Source organism: Lytechinus pictus, chromosome 1 (assembly GCF_037042905.1).
Source record: "Lytechinus pictus isolate F3 Inbred chromosome 1, Lp3.0, whole genome shotgun sequence".
NCBI lineage: Eukaryota > Metazoa > Echinodermata > Echinoidea > Temnopleuroida > Toxopneustidae > Lytechinus > Lytechinus pictus.
In genome coordinates, this window is record NC_087245.1 from 16,706,279 (window position 1) to 16,731,639 (window position 25,361).

The window sequence follows — 25,361 nt, forward strand, 5'->3', positions numbered from 1 at the left end:
ATGCAAAGGTATTTGATCAATGTCAAAAGGGCATTTCACGAAGAATCTTCACTGTGGTTTCATTAACAACCGTGTTACAAGCTATTGATATCCTTGCATCCGATTGGCTGGTTCCAACTTTGACTATGTAAATCACTGACAACGTATGTCGTGAAAAGTTCACTGGAATTTTAAATAATACAAGCGGGTCTTTTGAATTCGGTAGACTACTCGCGTATGCTTCGAGGTTGTGAACGCGATCTTCTTCTCTCTCTTCATCTATGGATCTGCCGGTCATGTATCAAGTGTATTTTCCCAGTCAGTATTAACTCTCATACATTGCAAGTATATCAACGTTATCAGCATTTTTTTTTAGAGAGAGGGAGTGTGAAGAAGAGAGATAGAGAGAAAGTAAGGATCTGTAGAAGAAAAGTGGAGAATGGAGATTTCTCATTGCCAAATCCTCCTCGTTACTGAATTGTTGTGGTGTATTGCAAAGTAGGTATAGTTTTCGAAAATCAAATATTTGAATTTCCCAAGATTTTAAGCTTTCATTTCGATTTTCTCAAGTTCACTGTATTGCACAAATGATATGAAGTTAGTTTTCAATATTAGACGATTGCCCTTATTAAAGACCTATAGATACAAACATGCCTATAGTATCTAATGAACAAATTAATATTTAATTTCATTATTATGTAAATGGTCAAATGGCAAACCCTTGATATCAGACATAATTACATTTTTTAAGCATAACTGTATTCATGGAAAGGCCCCAGTCCGAATGTGCAATAAAGTGGAAATGGTCTTAGAAATTAAGGCACTCTTTTATACTAGACTTGCTAATACGTTGAATGTCGTTTGACCAAAGCCCACTCTCGAATGTTTTAAGAGTTGTTTTAAATATGATGGCGGCTTGGTTTGAAATAACCTTCCATCTGATATTCAGAATGCAAGTTCTCTTGAAGTTTTTAAGCGTATGTATAAATACCATTATTTCAAATATGTCATTTAATGACATTTCTATAAGTTAATTGACCGACCTCTTTTTATTCTTTCTCCCTTTTCTCTCTCCCTCCTCCCTCTCCATCTATCCCCCTCTCTCTCTTCTCCCTCTCTCTCGTCTTTTTCCTTTTTTTTTGCTTTTCTCTTGTTTTTTCTTCAAGGTCAAACCATTTAATGAACTTTTATATTGTGAGCCATTATAGTCGTTACATCTTTTTTTGAAAAAATTGTGCATTGTTTATTTTTGTGTGTGTCAGAACCATGATGTAAAACAGCCTCGGCTGATCATGTTTTATCTTTATCCTGAATAAATATGTTACAATAAATACATAAATGAAATTATGAAATCAGAAAAAACAAATGGAGACCATGGTGACAATACAAAAAAAAAAGATAATTAACGTCTAATATGTATTAATAACATTAATACTTCAATAACTCTTTTTTCATAAGTATCGTGTAATGCTTTGTTGGGACAGTATATCGCATTTGAGATCTATATAGGCATTCGTCTGTATGAAAAGATAGCAAATATATATATACATAATCAGACAGAAAAAAAAATGTCAGTTAAGTATTATGATTATGATAAAAGGATTAATCCACTGGCGTTTATCCCGGGGGTTGGGGCACATATCCCACCACTTTTCGGAGAAGGGGGGGGGGTGACTGTACAATCATCCCTGAATTTCTTCAAGAAAGAAACGATCATTTAAATAATCAAGTGTTTGATAGTATTGTTAATGCGTGGATTCATCTTTAACGCTAATGTAATATCTAGGCCTACGGGGGGGGGGGGGTGAGGGTCACTTGGCTGCTGATTGCGCGTTCGCTGCGAATATTTGAACCTGCGTAGAGCCAGATATAAACAAAAAGTATCGCAGGTTTTTCTAAGAAACTTCAACGACTTTTATATGGTTGTAACTTTGATCACAAAACAATCAATGTATCGATAAATTGGAGTGAATGGGGGGCATTCTATCATAGCACCTGTGGGGGAAGAGGTGAATAGTTTGTTCGAATACATGCTTACCCAATACTTCAAGTGAAATGTACAATGATTTACTGATGAAATGTTAAAATCATGGTGGTACGATCCCCATGATGACATCCATGACGTTTTAAAACATTTAGGTTAGGTTTAAAAAAAATTGTTTGCAAATTTATTTATTTATTCATTTATTTAAAATGACCTCAATTGAGCGTAATATTGTAATTTAAAACATTGATTTCTTGTTGAACACAAATTCTGCCCTAAATTAAGGCTTTTGTTTAAAAGACTCGGTCACTCAGTAGGCTCACCAGCAGTGAAGCTAGGATTTTGTCAGCAGAGGAGCACGGGTGGGGGGGGGGGGGGGGCTTGATATTTTGCAGGGGGTACCAAAATAGATTTATTCATCAAGTATTTATTATCAAGTACATATTAGCTTTATTCTCACAAACATGATTAGGTATATGACAATGCCTAATTAAATAATGAGAGCGCAAAGCGCAAGCAATTTTTTTTTATATACCATGAAATTTCGAGCTGAAAATTAAACAATACGTAGGTGTAATTATGAACATGATTCGTATCTAATTATCATATTGAAAACATTCAGAAATGTGTAATATTCTGACATGAAAACGGGGCATTTAATACATATTTTTTTCAATAAGCACAATCTGATTTTTTATATTCCAATCTGTAAACTGGACAATTTAATGACGTTTTGAAATAAAGAACACTAGTAGTTATGGGAGAGACCTCATACCAATTTTGGTGACCTTTGACCTTTGACCGCATGACCTTTGACCCCAACTTCCGGTCACTGTTGACCCCGTGACCCCACCTTCCGGTCAATCATGACCTTTGACCTTTGGGTACGCGGTAAACAGGAAATTGGATAATGAAGCGCGGGAAGCGATTTTAATTGGATAATGGAGCGCGGGACGCGATTTTAATTGGATAATGACTCCGCGTGGGGACGCCATCTTAATTGGATAATGAAGCGCGGGACGCGATTTTAATTGGATAATGACTCCGCGTGGGGACGCGATTTTAATTGGATAATGACTCCGCGTGGGGACGCCATCTTAATTGGATATGAGTCCACGTAGGGACTCGATCTACAGGAAATTTAATTAACCTCCGCGTGGGGTGATCTCCCGCGCCCTCGCCTATAAATGATGGGAGAAACGTCACCATGAATCGGTATTACGACACAGTTACGCAACCACGGCCGTGATGTCATATCCCAGGGAATTACCCTTTACCCGGTATTGCACCACCGTGGCGCAATCGTCACGTATAGGATACGATGCACAAAACAGACGTATGATTTCTGCACAGTTTCCTATCGAAAAAAGGATCTTTCTCCGCCTTCCAGCGGATATGTCAACCGCCTCGCATGACGTCACCGGCTACGTAAGCACCGTGATGTCATCCCAGGGAATTCCCCTTATCCCATCGTATCGGTATTGCACCACCGTGGCCAATCGTCACGTATAGGATACGATGCACGAAACAGACGTATGATTTCTACACAGTTTCCTATTGAAAAAATTATCTTTCTTTGCCTACCAGCAGATATGTCGAACCCGATATGTCAAGCGCCTCGCGGTTCACGAATCGATCACCCCACTCACGACCAACGCCCGTCATTGAACTTGGGATATCCTATTCAAGGTGAAAGCCGGCTCTCTCTGTCTCTTATTACAACAATTATTGGTAATCCAACATGTGATTATAATCCTGATAACAGTGGCATCTCAAGCTCTACTCATTCCAGACTTTCCCCCATCAAAACTCTCTGACTTTTCCATACTGTTTTGTACATACCTCCATACTTTTCATTTTAACTCACATGACCTGCACGGCTCTCTGACCCGCAAAAGTATACTATATTGAAACCCGTAGACGACTCCTTTCAATCAACTTCATTCATCCGCAGTACAGATGGTGATAACATGAAACACTATACAGTCAAGGATGATTCTTTATTATTACTCTCATTTATTCTATTCCATTTCAATGTAGATAGGTTCAATTAGTGTATAAACAGCAGATTTTGATACAAAGGTAAAAATAATGTAAGATATGTTCTCAAATTACGTTGTCACAACAAAATAATTAACTGTTCATTGTTAATATTAAAGTGAAGTTCTCGTTTTTTTCTTTTCCTTCGCTTAACTTATTGGATTGTAACACATGTCTATGGATGGCATTCAGAAAATATGAACACAATGAAGTTCAAACTGTCATTTATGCCCGCATTTATGTTGACGGCGTTTTCTTGGATTATTCGACAAGCTGATGTTTGTGCCTTTAGTTGTAGGTTCCATCTTCACCCTCCGTTTCTTCTCCACCATCATCATTATCGTCATCGTCACCTTGATACGGGAATAAACCATCGAATTGTGAACCATGCCTGGCTAACACTCTCTGTACGGCTTTCCGGAATTCCATGCCATTCTCTAATCTTTCCGTGAGATCGGACACGATTTCATGATTGATGTCAGCGTCTTCGAGGTACACGTTCTGCTGCAAGAACTGAGAGTACAGATCGAAAAAGATGCGTTTGACTGCCCACATTAGTTTCACGTGAGCCTTTGCTTTAGCGTCTTCTTCTTCCATTCCTTCTGAGATGTATTTCTGATATTTTTCGTCTCTCAAGTCCTTGGTGGCCGTCATGGCTTGCTCTAACCATCCTCGATAAGCGAGGTTGTCTTCAGTTTCTTCCATGTTTGCTGTCATTGACGATTCGTGTCCATCGCTTTCTGATACGCTCGTTTCGGAATCACCGTTGGATTCTTCAACTCTTTGCATTTGAGAGGATGGGTCGGATTCTTCATCTTCACTCGTTTCTTCTCCAGTATCATGCTCAATTTGTTCATGCCTCTGCATGTTATATTTCCTACTAAAAGTTTATCGCATCGTGAACAAGCGTAACGGTTGGACATATCCAATATATTCATGCTGACTCGATGATTATTTGTTGGGAAATGAAGAAAATTAACGTTCAAACTTGTAATTATACGTAATCATGAAACGCGCGCGAAGGTACTTTGATTCTTACGGATTTTTACGCATTCTTACGGATTCTTACTCATTCTTACGGATTCGTACGGATGTTTACTCATTCTTACTCATTCTTACGGATTTTTACGCATTCTTACGGATTCTTACTCATTCTTACGGATTCTTACGGATGTTTACTCATTCTTACTCATTCTTACTCATTCTTACGGATTTTTTACGGATTCTTACGGATGTTTACGGATTCTTACGGATGTTTACTCATTCTTACGGATTCTTACTCATTCTTACGGATTCTTACGGATGTTTACGGATTCTTACGGATGTTTACTCATTCTTACTCATTCTTACGGATTCTTACGGATTTTTTACGGATTCTTACGGATGTTTATGGATTCTTACGGATGTTTACGGATTCTTACGGATTCTTACTCATTCTTACGGATTAATCAATGCTTTCATATAATCTCAAGGAAAATATGTTCATCCACGCTAGAATGACCCATGGAATCCGTAAGAATGAGTAAGAATCCGTAAGAATGAGTAAGAATCCGTAAGAATCCGTAAACATCCGTAAGAATCCGTAAGAATGAGTAAGAATCCGTAAGAATGAGTAAGAATCCGTAAGAATCCGTAAACATCCGTAAGAATCCGTAAAAAATCCGTAAGAATGAGTAAGAATGAGTAAGAATCCGTAAAAAATCCGTAAGAATCCGTAAGAATGAGTAAGAATCCGTAAGAATGAGTAAACATCCGTAAGAATCCGTAAACATCCGTAAGAATCCGTAAAAAATCCGTAAGAATGAGTAAGAATGAGTAAGAATGAGTAAACATCCGTAAGAATCCGTAAGAATGAGTAAGAATCCGTAAGAATGAGTAAGAATGAGTAAGAATGAGTAAACATCCGTACGAATCCGTAAGAATGAGTAAGAATCCGTAAGAATGCGTAAAAATCCGTAAGAATCAAAGTACCTTCGCGCGCGTTTCATGATTACGTATAATTACAAGTTTGAACGTTAATTTTCTTCATTTCCCAACAAATAATCATCGAGTCAGCATGAATATATTGGATATGTCCAACCGTTACGCTTGTTCACGATGCGATAAAACTTTTAGTAGGAAATATAACATGCAGAGGCATGAACAAATTGAGCATGATACTGGAGAAGAAACGAGTGAAGATGAAGAATCCGACCCATCCTCTCAAATGCAAAGAGTTGAAGAATCCAACGGTGATTCCGAAACGAGCGTATCAGAAAGCGATGGACACGAATCGTCAATGACAGCAAACATGGAAGAAACTGAAGACAACCTCGCTTATCGAGGATGGTTAGAGCAAGCCATGACGGCCACCAAGGACTTGAGAGACGAAAAATATCAGAAATACATCTCAGAAGGAATGGAAGAAGAAGACGCTAAAGCAAAGGCTCACGTGAAACTAATGTGGGCAGTCAAACGCATCTTTTTCGATCTGTACTCTCAGTTCTTGCAGCAGAACGTGTACCTCGAAGACGCTGACATCAATCATGAAATCGTGTCCGATCTCACGGAAAGATTAGAGAATGGCATGGAATTCCGGAAAGCCGTACAGAGAGTGTTAGCCAGGCATGGTTCACAATTCGATGGTTTATTCCAGTATCAAGGTGACGATGACGATAATGATGATGGTGGAGAAGAAACGGAGGGTGAAGATGGAACCTACAACTAAAGGCACAAACATCAGCTTGTCGAATAATCCAAGAAAACGCCGTCAACATAAATGCGGGCATAAATGACAGTTTGAACTTCATTGTGTTCATATTTTCTGAATGCCATCCATAGACATGTGTTACAATCCAATAAGTTAAGCGAAGGAAAAGAAAAAAACGAGAACTTCACTTTAATATTAACAATGAACAGTTAATTATTTTGTTGTGACAACGTAATTTGAGAACATATCTTACATTATTTTTACCTTTGTATCAAAATCTGCTGTTTATACACTAATTGAACCTATCTACATTGAAATGGAATAGAATAAATGATAGTAATAATAAAGAATCATCCTTGACTGTATAGTGTTTCATGTTATCACCATCTGTACTGCGGATGAATGAAGTTGATTGAAAGGAGTCGTCTACGGGTTTCAATATAGTATACTTTTGCGGGTCAGAGAGCCGTGCAGGTCATGTGAGTTAAAATGAAAAGTATGGAGGTATGTACAAAACAGTATGGAAAAGTCAGAGAGTTTTGATGGGGGAAAGTCTGGAATGAGTAGAGCTTGAGATGCCACTGTTATCAGGATTATAATCACATGTTGGATTACCAATAATTGTTGTAATAAGAGACAGAGAGAGCCGGCTTTCACCTTGAATAGGATATCCCAAGTTCAATGACGGGCGTTGGTCGTGAGTGGGGTGATCGATTCGTGAACCGCGAGGCACTTGACATATCGGGTTCGACATATCTGCTGGTAGGCAAAGAAAGATAATTTTTTCAATAGGAAACTGTGTAGAAATCATACGTCTGTTTCGTGCATCGTATCCTATACGTGACGATTGGCCACGGTGGTGCAATACCGATACGATGGGATAAGGGGAATTCCCTGGGATGACATCACGGTGCTTACGTAGCCGGTGACGTCATGCGAGGCGGTTGACATATCCGCTGGAAGGCGGAGAAAGATCCTTTTTTCGATAGGAAACTGTGCAGAAATCATACGTCTGTTTTGTGCATCGTATCCTATACGTGACGATTGCGCCACGGTGGTGCAATACCGGGTAAAGGGTAATTCCCTGGGATATGACATCACGGCCGTGGTTGCGTAACTGTGTCGTAATACCGATTCATGGTGACGTTTCTCCCATCATTTATAGGCGAGGGCGCGGGAGATCACCCCACGCGGAGGTTAATTAAATTTCCTGTAGATCGAGTCCCTACGTGGACTCATATCCAATTAAGATGGCGTCCCCACGCGGAGTCATTATCCAATTAAAATCGCGTCCCCACGCGGAGTCATTATCCAATTAAAATCGCGTCCCGCGCTTCATTATCCAATTAAGATGGCGTCCCCACGCGGAGTCATTATCCAATTAAAATCGCGTCCCGCGCTCCATTATCCAATTAAAATCGCTTCCCGCGCTTCATTATCCAATTTCCTGTTTACCGCGTACCCAAAGGTCAAAGGTCATGATTGACCGGAAGGTGGGGTCACGGGGTCAACAGTGACCGGAAGTTGGGGTCAAAGGTCATGCGGTCAAAGGTCAAAGGTCACCAAAATTGGTATGAGGTCTCTCCCATAACTACTAACACTGTATCTATTAAAAAAAAACAGTACAAGCACGAGCTGCTTTTTTTTTTTCAGAAAGGAAACATTCTAAGGCGCGATAGCTCAATCGGTAGAGAGGGAATTCCGGTGACCTGGCTTAGATTCCCACTTGGTGCGCTTGTGCCCTTTGGTAAGGCATTTAAATCCACATTGAAGAACATTCAGAGAGGACCTTAAGCCGTCGGTCCTCTGGTTGCTTGCTTACAAGCATCCATGCTTAAATGAGGTAAAAAATCCACCACCAAATCATGAACATTATCAGTTTCTAATTAAACGATTAAAGCAAGCCCGAACCGTGAGTTGAAAATTTCGAATAAAAAAAACGGAGCATTTTAAACATTGTCTTTCATGGCAGAAAAGGATATAATTATATCTCACTAAACAAAAATGTCAGCGTGAAGCACGAGCTAAAAATGGGAGAGACTGAGAGCTAAAAATTGGATATGGTATCACATTTGTTTAATAATTAACTTGATGCGTATTTACCTAAACAATGCATGCGAGCGCGAGGGACAAGCAAAAAACTTTGCATTTTCTAACCTGACAATAGCATGTCTTTTAACAGATAGCAAGCTGTTTATCTCATTTGTAAAAGAAAAAATGCCAGAGTGAAGCTCAGGTTGAAAATTTATTCGGCATCTTTTTGTAATCCTAAGTAGGGTGCCTATCTCGCTAAACTAAAAAAACCCCTCTAATATAGTACAGAATATCTTTGGAACCGATTATTTTGAAAACGGGATATTTTCAGCCCCATGTAATCCTTTCGGGCACTACACATGACCTTAGTCAGCGAAGGGGGGGGGGGGTCATGGTCCTGGGAAGCGGGGGTGCTGAAGCACCCCCAAGATTTGACTGGGGGTGCTGCGTGTATTATTCTTCATTTGCAGCACCCCCTGGGATTCTAATGTAAATTAATAAATGTTACATAAAAGTGCCCCCCTTTCTCGGGACCAAAGTGACCTTCATTTTTTAGTGAAAGTTTTTTTTTTGCTTGTCAAATTTACATCAGCGCCCCCAGTTAAAATATCGTTCCCAGGGCCCTGCCCAACCCCCGTGTATTTTTGTTTCTCTTGTACTCTAATCCTACAGCGCGTCCCAAAAAAATGTCCCTCTGATATGCGGCTAAATTACTTCAAAAAATAAAAATTATTCTCAATGAAATGTATGGATTTAGGAAGCTCGTATCATGTTCTAACTTCTATAAACATTTCATTGATCTCGCTTCAGTGGTTTTGAATACACAGTCTATTATTTAACAGTGGTGCTTTTCAGCCCATTCCAAGTTTGCATGTATGCAGCACTGCTGTGTGTTCTGCACTTTCTAGCATATCAACCCCCTTTGAAAGTTTTGACCAAGGAATTCCCTGATCTGACCAGGGAAATCTCCATGATCTAACCAGGCTCGTCAAATCACAACCTTGAGCATGTTCAGAAGGGCAAAAACAATATTTGACAGTTCATTTCACATTTGATAACAGGAGATGCACAATGATTAGGACAACAGGTCATGTCTGTTTCATGCCTAATTCATGCCTAATACTGCATTTTTGTTTTCATTATTTTTTTTTGTTAATAAGCTACTGTGGTTAAGTTAATCCAATGTAACTTTAAAAAAGTCAAATATTTCTCTGGTAAAGTTCTTTTTCGCAAAGGGTGATTAACTTGGGGATTACCCTTTATTTTTCAGCTTATTTTACTCATCTCTCATTCACATTTTCTTTCCAAGATGTTGCACTGATCCCCCTTATCAATCATCAAACAATCTTAATTTTTATGTTTCTATCCTTCTAAACATGCCAAAGTTTATGATTTGATGAGCCTGGATATGATAAGGGAAATGTCCCTGCTCAGATCCTTGATGTAAAAATTGGAGTTGATATGCCATACACAATGCAGAAATGCATCAATGCTGCAAACTTGGAATGGGCTAAAATGCACCACTGTTACGTAACAGAGTGTGTATTCAAAACCGCTGAAGCGTGACCAATGAAATTTTCATCGAAGTTAGATCAGGAGATGAGCTTTCCACTCATGAACATTTATTTGAGAATACTACCACATTTTAGAATTAATTCAGCCCTATGTCAGAGGGACATTTTTTTTGGGACGCGCTGTATATAGGGACTCTGAGGGCACAATCAGCACAATAGGCACCATCAGCTCAATGAAAGATTCTGAGCTCAATATAAACTTAATAGATATTTCTTTATTCGGATCGAATAGTTTAACAGAATGTTCTCGATTGCATAATGCTAGTCCAGGGGCCTGTTGCAGAAAGTGTTGCCTTTAAAAACAACTAAAAATCAACCGCAAGTCACTAACCGTGCATCCCATTGGTTTAAAGTCAATTTCATGTTTGATTAATCACGTTTGATTAAAGATGTCATGCCAATCTTCTTAAACCTTCATTTTCCTTTTAAATTTAAGTATCGGCCCGCAAGTTGTGGGCCGAAAATCTAAAAAAAAGGAAATAGATGAATAGTGAATTAAGACGTGATTGGGTGCGTACTTTATTCAACGCAATAACGAAACTTGGACTGAGAGGTTTTTTTATGAAATCTGAAAGAAGGCCCATCTCTCTTTGTTTAATGAATAATATCGCTTGAAACTCAAGCCAGTTGTATGAAAAAATGATAATTTATAATAACATAAATTATATACAATATGATTTTGTAATTTCACATTATGCTCAGTTAAAGTGCCATTCACATGTTTGTGGGACACGCTGTAGTGTACAGTGCTTGGTATGATCATGGAGCTACTCCATGTCATGATCATCCTCTTTAAAACCGGCGGTGTAGTTTTAACATTACTGTTTTTTGAAAAAAAGCACACACAAATAATTCTTGTTGTGGCCGTATGCTCATGATTGACAACACTCAAAATCTGAAGAACAGAAAGTGGTTGTAAACAAAGTCCTAGATCATTGTGAAAACCAATTCAATTAAATCCACGTTTTATAAATATTTACAGTACAATGCACCCAAAAGTTCATAGCGAAACATTATATCGTCACTATTTTCATTTATCTTCTGAACATCTGTTATTTTAATCTGCTTTTATTGTGTCTAACTTATATGTTAATGTTAAATGTTTTGGACCCCACGGAAGACCAGCGTGACTGCATGTGCCAGTCACGCTGAATGTGGGCTATCCACCGTATTTTATTGTATATAATTGTGCTTTTAATACAGAAATAAATACTACTACTACTACATAAATATCATCATTGGTGTCTGAGCTTACAATCAGAGCAAAGAGTCCTGTAATTGTTCAGTTTTCCCTAGATTGAAAATTGCAATTAAGTAATTTCAGTATACACGGTAGAGCAAGGCATTGATATTCCAACAAGTAAAGTCCAAGAAGCAATTCGGTAGTGTGCCTGTGACAAGAAACATTTCTTGTCACAGGCACACTGGTATCGTTTTAGAGCAATATCGAGTAATGTATTTTGACAATTTACATGGTATTTTCTTAAAAAGTTATTTTTTCCATAAAAATTCAAATATGGCCGTCATAATAGCAAATTCTTAATGGTCATCTGCAATGAAAACGTATAAATTAATTCGCTAGATACTTTAGGTTGTATATTTTTAATGGTTAAAATGTAATGATACACCGGAAACCGGCTATTTCTGACTCAACTATTTTGGTAACGTCTGTAAAAAAAAATGTGAAGGTGATTATAATCCACTTTGTCCGTTTATACTTATATGAACTTCTCTCTTGCAGTGGGTTGAAAATTTTACTTACACGACTAGGCCAATTTATTTGGTGTAGCAGCTAGATTCTGTCAACCATTGGAACAATTCCTTTTCAGGTCTAATTGTCAAAACTCATAGCTCTGCGTGCTTGCATTTTATGTATACTTTTATATTCATTCTAAAAACTACTTAAAATCTCCTTTTCATATTAGTTTATAACAAATTTCGACTCGCGTTCGCGCGCGCATTAATAGTTAAAAATATTCATTAACACGCGCACCCTGTTCAGGATTACAAAAGGTGCTTAAAACATGTAAAATGTCCCATTTTCACGCCTGAACATATATTTAAAGATCGCACTCTCATTAGGCCAATTAATTAATGAGATAATTCATGAATTCCTACGAATAGTTCTAGGTCGGAATATCGATTAGTTTCAGATAGCATGCACTTCGAGCTCGCATCATTGTATCCTGTTAAATTTCCCCCTTTTCAGATCGGAATATCAAAATTTCTCAGCTCGCGCTCACATAATTTATCCTTTATCATGATTACGGAGGGAAATGTAGCGAAAGTTATTTTTCCGCTCCTCCCTATTGGCTCTTGTATGAAAACTTCAAATAAATTCAATTTCATGTAACAGAAAAAGAAGGGAGGAACATGACATCATGAGCCCACCTATATGACGGCGTACCTGTACGTATAACTGTTTTTACAATGCTAAATTTACTTAATTTACTTATACATGTAATTGTGTTTATAATGTACGGTATATTCAATTTTACCTTCAAAATGCCCGATAAATTATGCATGTCCCCTTTCGGATAACATACCATGATATATCTTCCATCTTACTTGAAAATTCTTTAATATTTGTGACATTAGGACGATTGATATACATGTACATTCAATAGATAAATGCATTTTAATCGAAGAATTTAAGTTGTAAAATAAATTCGAATTATTGATAGTTTTCACAAACTTTTATTTTGAGTATCAAAATGACGATTTTATGTTTCATAGTGCCATTACGTGTGTGTAATATTCCAATTTTAAATGCATATTTATTAGACTTATAATTTGAAACTCCAAATAAGAATGATCGCATATCAAAGGTAGTCAAACTTTAACATATTCCGTCAAAATATCAAAATGCATGATTTTCGACATTCTTTAAGATTTTACGCTAAAAATTATATTTTCACGCAAAAGTGCACTTAGCATCCGTCCGGACGTTATTCTTCAGTATTTCCGCAAGACTTTAAAGGAGGGAGTGAACTGTGTGTGGTCTCTCATTGACTGTGTGTTATAGATGCATATTCTTTAAATATACGTTTTCAGATATCTACTAATACTACAGATAATAAATTGAACTATAATTGTATTTGTATAGAGAAACTAAAATGTTTTGAGAGGAAGGGTAATTGTTCTACTATAGCTACTGCGGTATAAATGTATTGAGTAGTTAATTAGCATGTTATCATTCAAGTGGGTCTATATTACTAGACTACACTAGCTTTATGGGTCAGGAAACTGGCCAGGTATGAATAGTTGAGGACTCGAGATGGCGCTATTGGTTCGTATCTGCTTTAAGCTGGGATGCCAAGAAATGGCCAATTTTGCTATCCAAAGTATAAAAACTATTAGTATGTACTTACACATGTAATTATGTACATAATGTACGGTATGTTCAAGTTTTCATTCAAAATGCGCACATTTGAAATACACTTTGTCTCCTTTCGGATAACATGAAATGAAATATCTTCCATCCTATTTGAAAATTCTTTTCATATTTGCGGCATTAGGACATTTACTATACATTCGATGGACAAAATAATTTAAATCGAAGACTTTAAGTTGTGTAAAAAAACTTCAAACTATTGATAGTTTTCAAAAACTTTTATTTTGAGGAAATCGCGGTTTTATGTTTCGTTGTGCCATATATGTGTGTGTAATATTCAAATTTGAAATGTTTATTTATGAGACTTATATTTTGGAAAAAAACAAATAAAAAGAATCGCATATCAAAGGTAATAAAAAATTCCGTCAAAATATCAAAATGCGTGATTTTCGACATTCTTTCAGATTTTACGCTAAAAATGACACTTTCACGCAAAAGTGCGCTTGGCATCCGGTCGTACGCTATTTCTGGGTATTTTTGCAAGACTTTTAGCTGGGATGCCAAGCATTAGCAAGCATTAACAAATTTTGCCGTCCAAAGTATAACAAATCGTTTTGGCCGGTCTACTATTACCGATATACAATTTATCAATTTATAGGACAAAAACCAGGTTTGAATAATTTGTAAACATAACAATCTAATGAGTATTGCAAATGCGAATGAACTTTTGTTGAGAATGTTGGGTCATCTCTGAATATCATCTTTATAAATTTATTCAAATTCTTTATTTCTGCAATCTTGTTCTTTTCATTGCATCAATATGCTAGTTCCATGATTTTTTTTTAAAGTTTATAATTAGAGACGTCTGTCATGCCATATAATTCATTTCATCAAAATTTCATTCTTTGCACCGGATTAAGTTCCCGCTACGTGGTTTCAATGCAGAAAGAATGCCTAGAAAGTAGCGCCAACTTAGTTGTCTTCGAAAAATGTGAAATCGTCCCATGCATGCTATGTCCTTACTAAGTTCATGATGATTTGGTGGCGTTCACACTTAGTTTATTGTGCGCGCACTAGCGGTCCATTCGTGGTCGAAACTGCCCCCGCTACGTTCAAGCAGATTGCGACCCGTACCTATGTGTCCTTCACGTGAGTACAACGATCATGCAGGTCAACATACTTGGAGTTGGACAGAGTTGTTGTTACTTTTTTTCCGTGTCTACTACGTCTATGCTACGTCGATGGAGCCGTTAGTAGGTCCTAAGACTGAAGGTCCTTACTGCGTCACTACTATGCACTGGTCAGACCGCGCTCCCTCCACGTTAGTAACAGTTCTCTCTACGCTGTACCAGTTATATTTTCTTTAACGCAGCGAAAACTACATGGAAGGTAGCGTTGGTTTAAAGGGGGGTAAAGGCACCCTTATTCTTGACAATAATGATCCAATCAACTTCCATTCTCATCTCACCTCTAACCAATGAGTAAATGAGACTTGATTTATTACATCTCGAATGTTTAAAGGGGTAGGCCAGGCTGTAAATAATATGATGTGAACATATGTAGACAAATCAGACAACAAAACATTTTTTTATTAATGTTACTTTATTTGTTTATTCATTATTTTCAGCCTGGTGTATCCTCTCTAACCGGTAGGCAAACGGATCTTTCAGTCAAATCACTCTTTTTCAAGTATTTGTAAGAATGCATTAAATTTATGTCTGAGAAACGTTATCCTGTGAATTATGAACCTACTGGCACTTCATTATAAAAAAATGTAAGAGCCTACTGGACTAGCCCCTTCTGTTGCAATAGAACGGAACGCCCATTCAGATTTTTTTTTTATTCTATGTATTTGTAAGAATGTTAATTTCTGTCTGGGAGATGGCGTCCTGTGAATTATGAGCCTACTGTAAGAGAACGGAACGCACAGTCAGATTGTTTGTGGTTTAAATAGTGTAAGAATATTAACTTCTGTATGGGAGATGGCGTCCTGTGAATTACGACCCTACTTGGCTTGTCCAGTATGATTATGAGCCTACTACCCCTTAAATAGAAAGACCGAACACCCAGTCAGACCTTTCGAATGTTATATCAAATGTTTGTAAGAATGTTGTTACTATCTGCGAGATATGATCTCCTGCGAGTTATGAGCCTACTGGGCTTGCCCTTGAAATAGAAGAATGGAATGCCCGGTCATGTTTGGTATTTTTAAGTATTTTTAAGAATATAAATTTCTGTCTGGAAGACGGTGTCTTGTGAATGATGTGCCTACTCGGCCTGTCCCTTAAACTATAGTAAAACGGAACGCCCAGTCAGATTGTTTCGTATGAAATATGAAATTATGTTTTCATATAATGAAATGAATTATGAATTCATTTATCAACTAAGAAGGAAAGTTGAGCATTGACTTCGAACCACCTGTTGCTTAATAATGGAGGCATGAATCGTTTTTCTTTTCTTGCTTAATAATGCTCAACTTTAAATTTCTATAACTTCGTTATTGATATAGGATTTTTTTGAAATTTCAAATATTTTTTGGGTGAATTAATTAAACATATTGAGTCATTTATTATTTCCAACACGGGGATATCCTTTTAACCTGTAGGCGACCAACTCGTACATTCAAATCACATTTTCAAGAATTTGTGAGAGTATAGCTAATTTTTGTCTTAGAACACCATGTAAGTAATCAGAATAATGAACAGAATCCCCAGTTAGATTATATATATATATATATATATATTATATATGTATGTATATATATACACATATATATAATTTATATGTAACTTAAATGTTTGTAAGAACGTTTTTAATTTCTCCCTGGGAGATGCTGTCCTGTGAATGGTCGGCGTACTGGGCTAGCCCCTTAAACTATTGGAGAACAGAACACCCAGTTAGATTGTGTTGTGTTTTAATTATTTGTAGGAATTTCACTTTCTGTCTGGAATATGGTGTCCTGTGAAAAATGATCCTAATGTAATGGGATCTTCCCTTAGACTGAAGGAGAACAGAGCGGCCGGTCTGATTGTTTTGTATTTTAAGTATTTTGTAAGAATAATGTTAATTTCTCTCTGGGAGATGGTGTCCTGTGAATAATGAGCCCATTGGGCTTCTCCCTTAAACTGTAGGAGAACGGAACGCCCAGTCAGATTGTTTTGTATTTTTAAGTATTTGTAAAAATATTGTTAATTTCTGTCTGGGAGATGGCATCCTGTGAATGATGAGCCTACTGGGCTTGTCCCTTAAACTGTAGGAGAACGGAACGCCCAGTCAGATTGTTTTGTATTTTTAAGTATTTGTAAAAATATTGTTAATTTCTGTCTGGGAGATGGCATCCTGTGAATGATGAGCCTACTGGGCTTGTCCCTTAAACTGTAGGAGAACGGAACGCCCAGTCAGATTGTTTTGTATTTTTAAGTATTTGTAAAAATATTGTTAATTTCTGTCTGGGAGATGGCATCCTGTGAATGATGAGCCTACTGGGCTTGTCCCTTAAAATGTAGGAGAACGGAACGCCCAGTCAGATTGTTTTGTATTTTTAAGTATTGGTAAGAATAATGTTAATTTTTGTCTGGAAGATGGTGTCCTGTGAATGATGAGCCTACTAGACTTGTCCCTTAAACTGTAGGAGAACGGAACGCCCAGTCAGATCGTTTTGTATTCTTAAGTATTTGTAAGAATATTAATTTTTGTCTGGGAGATGGCATCCTGTGAATGATGAGCCTACTGGACTTGTCCCTTAAACTGTAGGAGAACGGAACGCCCAGTCAGATCGTTTTGTATTCTTAAGTATTTGTAAGAATATTAATTTTTGTCTGGGAGATGGTGTCCTGTGAATGATGAGCCTATTGTTTGTCTATGTTTTTCATGTTTGTAATAACTGTATTTTTTTTGTCTGTGAAATGATGTCCAGTAGATCAGGAGCCTACAGGGCTTGCCCCTTAAAGGGGTTTTCCATGTTGAAAATAATATAACACTGGAAATTTCATCAAAAATGGACAAGGAATAAACAAAGTTATCGAAATGTCTAGATATATTTTTATAAATTTATATGATATTTGTTCTCAAAAAATAAAAAACAGGATTAATTACTGCTTTTATGTGATTTGAAAGATCGTCTTTGCTGAAATTTGATTTGTAACAAGGGGACATGTTGAAATATGAAATAATTATGATTTCATGTACTGAAAACAATATGAATTCTTGAATAAGAAAGAAAGGAGAGACCCGACATCATCGACGAGCCGAATGTTTATTTTATGGCGGGATGAATCCATTTTTTTCACAGAATATTCAGTAACTTCGTTTTTTTTATATCAGATTTTGATGAAAATTTGAGCGTTTTTTTTTTCTTAATGAGTTATACTTTATTTACTCTTATTTATACTTATTTCAGCCCGAGGAATTCCATTTTACCAGTATATTCCTATATATATTCTGCTTCGGCACATGGAGTAAAATAATCACAAATAGTTTAGAAAATGCCGTAGAAATGAAATCGTAGATTTTAAAAGGAGCATAGCTCTCAAAAAGAGTGTGACTTTACCTTTCATTTTTTTAGAGCTATGCTCCTTTTAAAATCTACGATTTTATTTCTACGGCATTTTATTAACTATTTGTGATTATATATATATATATATATATATATATATATTTACCTTGTATATACTTATGTATAGGGACCAGTTTCATACATGAATTACAACTTTTGTAACTTTGCCATTATGGCAACTACCATGCTAACAGGGCTCAGCAGCCGATCACAATCAATTGTTACCACAGTTGTAACTCAAATCATTGTTTAATTATTTGTAAGAATGTAGTTGACATCTGTCTGGGAGATGGTATCCTGTGAATTATGAGCCAACAGGGCTTGTCCCTTAAACTGTAAGAGAACGGAACGCCCAGTCAGATTGTTTTGTATTTTTTAGTATTTGTAAAAATATTGTTAATTTCTGTCTGGGAGATGGCATCCTGTGAATGATGAGCCTACTGGACTTGTCCCTTAAACTGTAGGAGAACGGAACGCCCAGTCAGATCGTTTTGTATTCTTAAGTATTTGTAAGAATATTAATTTTTGTCTGGGAGATGGTGTCCTGTGAATGATGAGCCTATTGTTTGTCTATGTTTTTCATGTTTGTAATAACTGTATTTTTTTTGTCTGTGAAATGATGTCCAGTGAATCAGGAGCCTACAGGGCTTGCCCCTTAAAGGGGTTTCCATGTTGAAAATAATATAACACTGGAAATTTCATCAAAAATGGACAAGGAATAAACAAAGTTATCGAAATGTCTAGATATATTTTTATAAATTTATATGATATTTGTTCTCAAAAAATTAAAAACAGGATTAATTACTGCTTTTATGTGATTTGAAAGATCGTCTTTGCTGAAATTTGATTTGTAACAAGGGGACATGTTGAAATATGAAATAATTATGATTTCATGTACTGAAAACAATATGAATTCTTGAATAAGAAAGAAAGGAGAGACCCGACATCATCGACGAGCCGAATGTTTATTTTATGGCGGGATGAATCCATTTTTTTCACAGAATATTCAGTAACTTCGTTTTTTTTATATCAGATTTTGATGAAAATTTGAGCGTTTTTTTTTCTTAATGAGTTATACTTTATTTACTCTTATTTATACTTATTTCAGCCCGAGGAATTCCATTTTACCAGTATATTCCTATATATATTCTGCTTCGGCACATGGAGTAAAATAATCACAAATAGTTTAGAAAATGCCGTAGAAATGAAATCGTAGATTTTAAAAGGAGCATAGCTCTCAAAAAGAGTGTGACTTTACCTTTCATTTTTTTAGAGCTATGCTCCTTTTAAAATCTACGATTTTATTTCTACGGCATTTTCTTAACTATTTGTGATTATATATATATATATATATATATATATATATTTACCTTGTATATACTTATGTATAGGGACCAGTTTCATACATGAATTACAACTTTTGTAACTTTGCCATTATGGCAACTACCATGCTAACAGGGCTCAGCAGCCGATCACAATCAATTGTTACCACAGTTGTAACTCAAATCATTGTTTAATTATTTGTAAGAATGTAGTTGACATCTGTCTGGGAGATGGTATCCTGTGAATTATGAGCCAACAGGGCTTGTCCCTTAAACTGTAAGAGAACGGAACGCCCAGTCAGATTGCTTTGTATTTTTAAGTATTTGTAAAAATATTGTTAATTTCTGTCTGGGAGATGGCATCCTGTGAATGATGAGCCTACTGGACTTGTCCCTTAAACTGTAGGAGAACGGAACGCCCAGTCAGATCGTTTTGTATTCTTAAGTATTTGTAAGAATATTAATTTTTGTCTGGGAGATGGTGTCCTGTGAATGATGAGCCTATTGTTTGTCTATGTTTTTCATGTTTGTAATAACTGTATTGTTTTTGTCTGTGAAATGATGTCCAGTGAATCAGGAGCCTACAGGGCTTGCCCCTTAAAGGGGTTTTCCATGTTGAAAATAATATAACACTGGAAATTTCATCAAAAATGGACAAGGAATAAACAAAGTTATCGAAATGTCTAGATATATTTTTATAAATTTATATGATATTTGTTCTCAAAAAATTAAAAACAGGATTAATTACTGCTTTTATGTGATTTGAAAGATCGTCTTTGCTGAAATTTGATTTGTAACAAGGGGACATGTTGAAATATGAAATAATTATGATTTCATGTACTGAAAACAATATGAATTCTTGAAATAAGAAAGAAAGGAGAGACCCGACATCATCGACGAGCCGAATGTTTATTTTATGGCGGGATGAATCCATTTTTTTCACAGAATATTCAGTAACTTCGTTTTTTTTATATCAGATTTTGATGAAAATTTGAGCGTTTTTTTTTCTTAATGAGTTATACTTTATTTACTCTTATTTATACTTATTTCAGCCCGAGGAATTCCATTTTACCAGTATATTCCTATATATATTCTGCTTCGGCACATGGAGTAAAATAATCACAAATAGTTTAGAAAATGCCGTAGAAATGAAATCGTAGATTTTAAAAGGAGCATAGCTCTCAAAAAGAGTGTGACTTTACCTTTCATTTTTTTAGAGCTATGCTCCTTTTAAAATCTACGATTTTATTTCTACGGCATTTTCTTAACTATCTGTGATTATATATATATATATATATATGTATATATTTACCTTGTATATACTTATGTATAGGGACCAGTTTCATACATGAATTACAACTTTTGTAACTTTGCCATTATGGCAACTACCATGCTAACAGGGCTCAGCAGCCGATCACAATCAATTGTTACCACAGTTGTAACTCAAATCATTGTTTAATTATTTGTAAGAATGTAGTTGACATCTGTCTGGGAGATGGTATCCTGTGAATTATGAGCCAACAGGGCTTGTCCCTTAAACTGTAAGAGAACGGAACGCCCAGTCAGATTGTTTTGTATTTTTAAGTATTTGTAAAAATATTGTTAATTTCTGTCTGGGAGATGGCATCCTGTGAATGATGAGCCTACTGGACTTGTCCCTTAAACTGTAGGAGAACGGAACGCCCAGTCAGATCGTTTTGTATTCTTAAGTATTTGTAAGAATATTAATTTTTGTCTGGGAGATGGTGTCCTGTGAATGATGAGCCTATTGTTTGTCTATGTTTTTCATGTTTGTAATAACTGTATTGTTTTTGTCTGTGAAATGATGTCCAGTGAATCAGGAGCCTACAGGGCTTGCCCCTTAAAGGGGTTTTCCATGTTGAAAATAATATAACACTGGAAATTTCATCAAAAATGGACAAGGAATAAACAAAGTTATCGAAATGTCTAGATATATTTTTATAAATTTATATGATATTTGTTCTCAAAAAATTAAAAACAGGATTAATTACTGCTTTTATGTGATTTGAAAGATCGTCTTTGCTGAAATTTGATTTGTAACAAGGGGACATGTTGAAATATGAAATAATTATGATTTCATGTACTGAAAACAATATGAATTCTTGAAATAAGAAAGAAAGGAGAGACCCGACATCATCGACGAGCCGAATGTTTATTTTATGGCGGGATGAATCCATTTTTTTCACAGAATATTCAGTAACTTCGTTTTTTTTATATCAGATTTTGATGAAAATTTGAGCGTTTTTTTTTCTTAATGAGTTATACTTTATTTACTCTTATTTATACTTATTTCAGCACGAGGAATTCCATTTTACCAGTATATTCCTATATATATTCTGCTTCGGCACATGGAGTAAAATAATCACAAATAGTTTAGAAAATGCCGTAGAAATGAAATCGTAGATTTTAAAAGGAGCATAGCTCTCAAAAAGAGTGTGACTTTACCTTTCATTTTTTTAGAGCTATGCTCCTTTTAAAATCTACGATTTTATTTCTACGGCATTTTCTTAACTATCTGTGATTATATATATATATATATATATGTATATATTTACCTTGTATATACTTATGTATAGGGACCAGTTTCATACATGAATTACAACTTTTGTAACTTTGCCATTATGGCAACTACCATGCTAACAGGGCTCAGCAGCCGATCACAATCAATTGTTACCACAGTTGTAACTCAAATCATTGTTTAATTATTTGTAAGAATGTAGTTGACATCTGTCTGGGAGATGGTATCCTGTGAATTATGAGCCAACAGGGCTTGTCCCTTAAACTGTAAGAGAACGGAACGCCCAGTCAGATTGTTTTGTATTTTTAAGTATTTGTAAAAATATTGTTAATTTCTGTCTGGGAGATGGCATCCTGTGAATGATGAGCCTACTGGACTTGTCCCTTAAACTGTAGGAGAACGGAACACCCAGTCAGATCGTTTTGTATTCTTAAGTATTTGTAAGAATATTAATTTTTGTCTGGGAGATGGTGTCCTGTGAATGATGAGCCTATTGTTTGTCTATGTTTTTCATGTTTGTAATAACTGTATTGTTTTTGTCTGTGAAATGATGTCCAGTGAATCAGGAGCCTACAGGGCTTGCCCCTTAAAGGGGTTTTCCATGTTGAAAATAATATAACACTGGAAATTTCATCAAAAATGGACAAGGAATAAACAAAGTTATCGAAATGTCTAGATATATTTTTATAAATTTATATGATATTTGTTCTCAAAAAATAAAAAACAGGATTAATTACTGCTTTTATGTGATTTGAAAGATCGTCTTTGCTGAAATTTGATTTGTAACAAGGGGACATGTTGAAATATGAAATAATTATGATTTCATGTACTGAAAACAATATGAATTCTTGAATAAGAAAGAAAGGAGAGACCCGACATCATCGACGAGCCGAATGTTTATTTTATGGCGGGATGAATCCATTTTTTTCACAGAATATTCAGTAACTTCGTTTTTTTTATATCAGATTTTGATGAAAATTTGAGCGTTTTTTTTTTCTTAATGAGTTATACTTTATTTACTCTTATTTATACTTATTTCAGCCCGAGGAATTCCATTTTACCAGTATATTCCTATATATATTCTGCTTTATTACGACCCTACTTGGCTTGTCCAGTATGATTATGAGCCTACTACCCCTTAAATAGAAAGACCGAACACCCAGTCAGACCTTTCGAATGTTATATCAAATGTTTGTAAGAATGTTGTTACTATCTGCGAGATATGATCTCCTGCGAGTTATGAGCCTACTGGGCTTGCCCTTGAAATAGAAGAATGGAATGCCCGGTCATGTTTGGTATTTTTAAGTATTTTTAAGAATATAAATTTCTGTCTGGAAGACGGTGTCTTGTGAATGATGTGCCTACTCGGCCTGTCCCTTAAACTATAGTAAAACGGAACGCCCAGTCAGATTGTTTCGTATGAAATATGAAATTATGTTTTCATATAATGAAATGAATTATGAATTCATTTATCAACTAAGAAGGAAAGTTGAGCATTGACTTCGAACCACCTGTTGCTTAATAATGGAGGCATGAATCGTTTTTCTTTTCTTGCTTAATAATGCTCAACTTTAAATTTCTATAACTTCGTTATTGATATAGGATTTTTTTGAAATTTCAAATATTTTTTGGGTGAATTAATTAAACATATTGAGTCATTTATTATTTCCAACACGGGGATATCCTTTTAACCTGTAGGCGACCAACTCGTACATTCAAATCACATTTTCAAGAATTTGTGAGAGTATAGCTAATTTTTGTCTTAGAACACCATGTAAGTAATCAGAATAATGAACAGAATCCCCAGTTAGATTATATATATATATATATATATATTATATATGTATGTATATATATACACATATATATAATTTATATGTAACTTAAATGTTTGTAAGAACGTTTTTAATTTCTCCCTGGGAGATGCTGTCCTGTGAATGGTCGGCGTACTGGGCTAGCCCCTTAAACTATTGGAGAACAGAACACCCAGTTAGATTGTGTTGTGTTTTAATTATTTGTAGGAATTTCACTTTCTGTCTGGAATATGGTGTCCTGTGAAAAATGATCCTAATGTAATGGGATCTTCCCTTAGACTGAAGGAGAACAGAGCGGCCGGTCTGATTGTTTTGTATTTTAAGTATTTTGTAAGAATAATGTTAATTTCTCTCTGGGAGATGGTGTCCTGTGAATAATGAGCCCATTGGGCTTCTCCCTTAAACTGTAGGAGAACGGAACGCCCAGTCAGATTGTTTTGTATTTTTAAGTATTTGTAAAAATATTGTTAATTTCTGTCTGGGAGATGGCATCCTGTGAATGATGAGCCTACTGGGCTTGTCCCTTAAACTGTAGGAGAACGGAACGCCCAGTCAGATTGTTTTGTATTTTTAAGTATTTGTAAAAATATTGTTAATTTCTGTCTGGGAGATGGCATCCTGTGAATGATGAGCCTACTGGGCTTGTCCCTTAAACTGTAGGAGAACGGAACGCCCAGTCAGATTGTTTTGTATTTTTAAGTATTTGTAAAAATATTGTTAATTTCTGTCTGGGAGATGGCATCCTGTGAATGATGAGCCTACTGGGCTTGTCCCTTAAAATGTAGGAGAACGGAACGCCCAGTCAGATTGTTTTGTATTTTTAAGTATTGGTAAGAATAATGTTAATTTTTGTCTGGGAGATGGCATCCTGTGAATGATGAGCCTACTGGGCTTGTCCCTTAAACTGTAGGAGAACGGAACGCCCAGTCAGATTGTTTTGTATTTTTAAGTATTTGTAAAAATATTGTTAATTTCTGTCTGGGAGATGGCATCCTGTGAATGATGAGCCTACTGGGCTTGTCCCTTAAAATGTAGGAGAACGGAACGCCCAGTCAGATTGTTTTGTATTTTTAAGTATTGGTAAGAATAATGTTAATTTTTGTCTGGAAGATGGTGTCCTGTGAATGATGAGCCTACTGGACTTGTCCCTTAAACTGTAGGAGAACGGAACGCCCAGTCAGATCGTTTTGTATTCTTAAGTATTTGTAAGAATATTAATTTTTGTCTGGGAGATGGCATCCTGTGAATGATGAGCCTACTGGACTTGTCCCTTAAACTGTAGGAGAACGGAACGCCCAGTCAGATCGTTTTGTATTCTTAAGTATTTGTAAGAATATTAATTTTTGTCTGGGAGATGGTGTCCTGTGAATGATGAGCCTATTGTTTGTCTATGTTTTTCATGTTTGTAATAACTGTATTGTTTTTGTCTGTGAAATGATGTCCAGTAGATCAGGAGCCTACAGGGCTTGCCCCTTAAAGGGGTTTTCCATGTTGAAA

The 25,361-nt window shown here is 36.0% G+C and overlaps 1 protein-coding gene across 1 annotated transcript in view; it reads left to right on the forward strand.

Moving 5' to 3' along the window:
- The first annotated feature begins 203 nt into the window (after nt 1-203).
- LOC129263949 (adhesion G-protein coupled receptor G6-like) overlaps nt 204-25,361 on the forward strand; it is a 67,883-nt gene continuing 42,725 nt past the window's right edge. The window contains exon 1 of the mRNA XM_064097297.1: nt 204-297. The gene's annotated coding sequence lies outside the window, so the exon portion shown is untranslated. The remainder of the gene's footprint in view (nt 298-25,361) is intronic.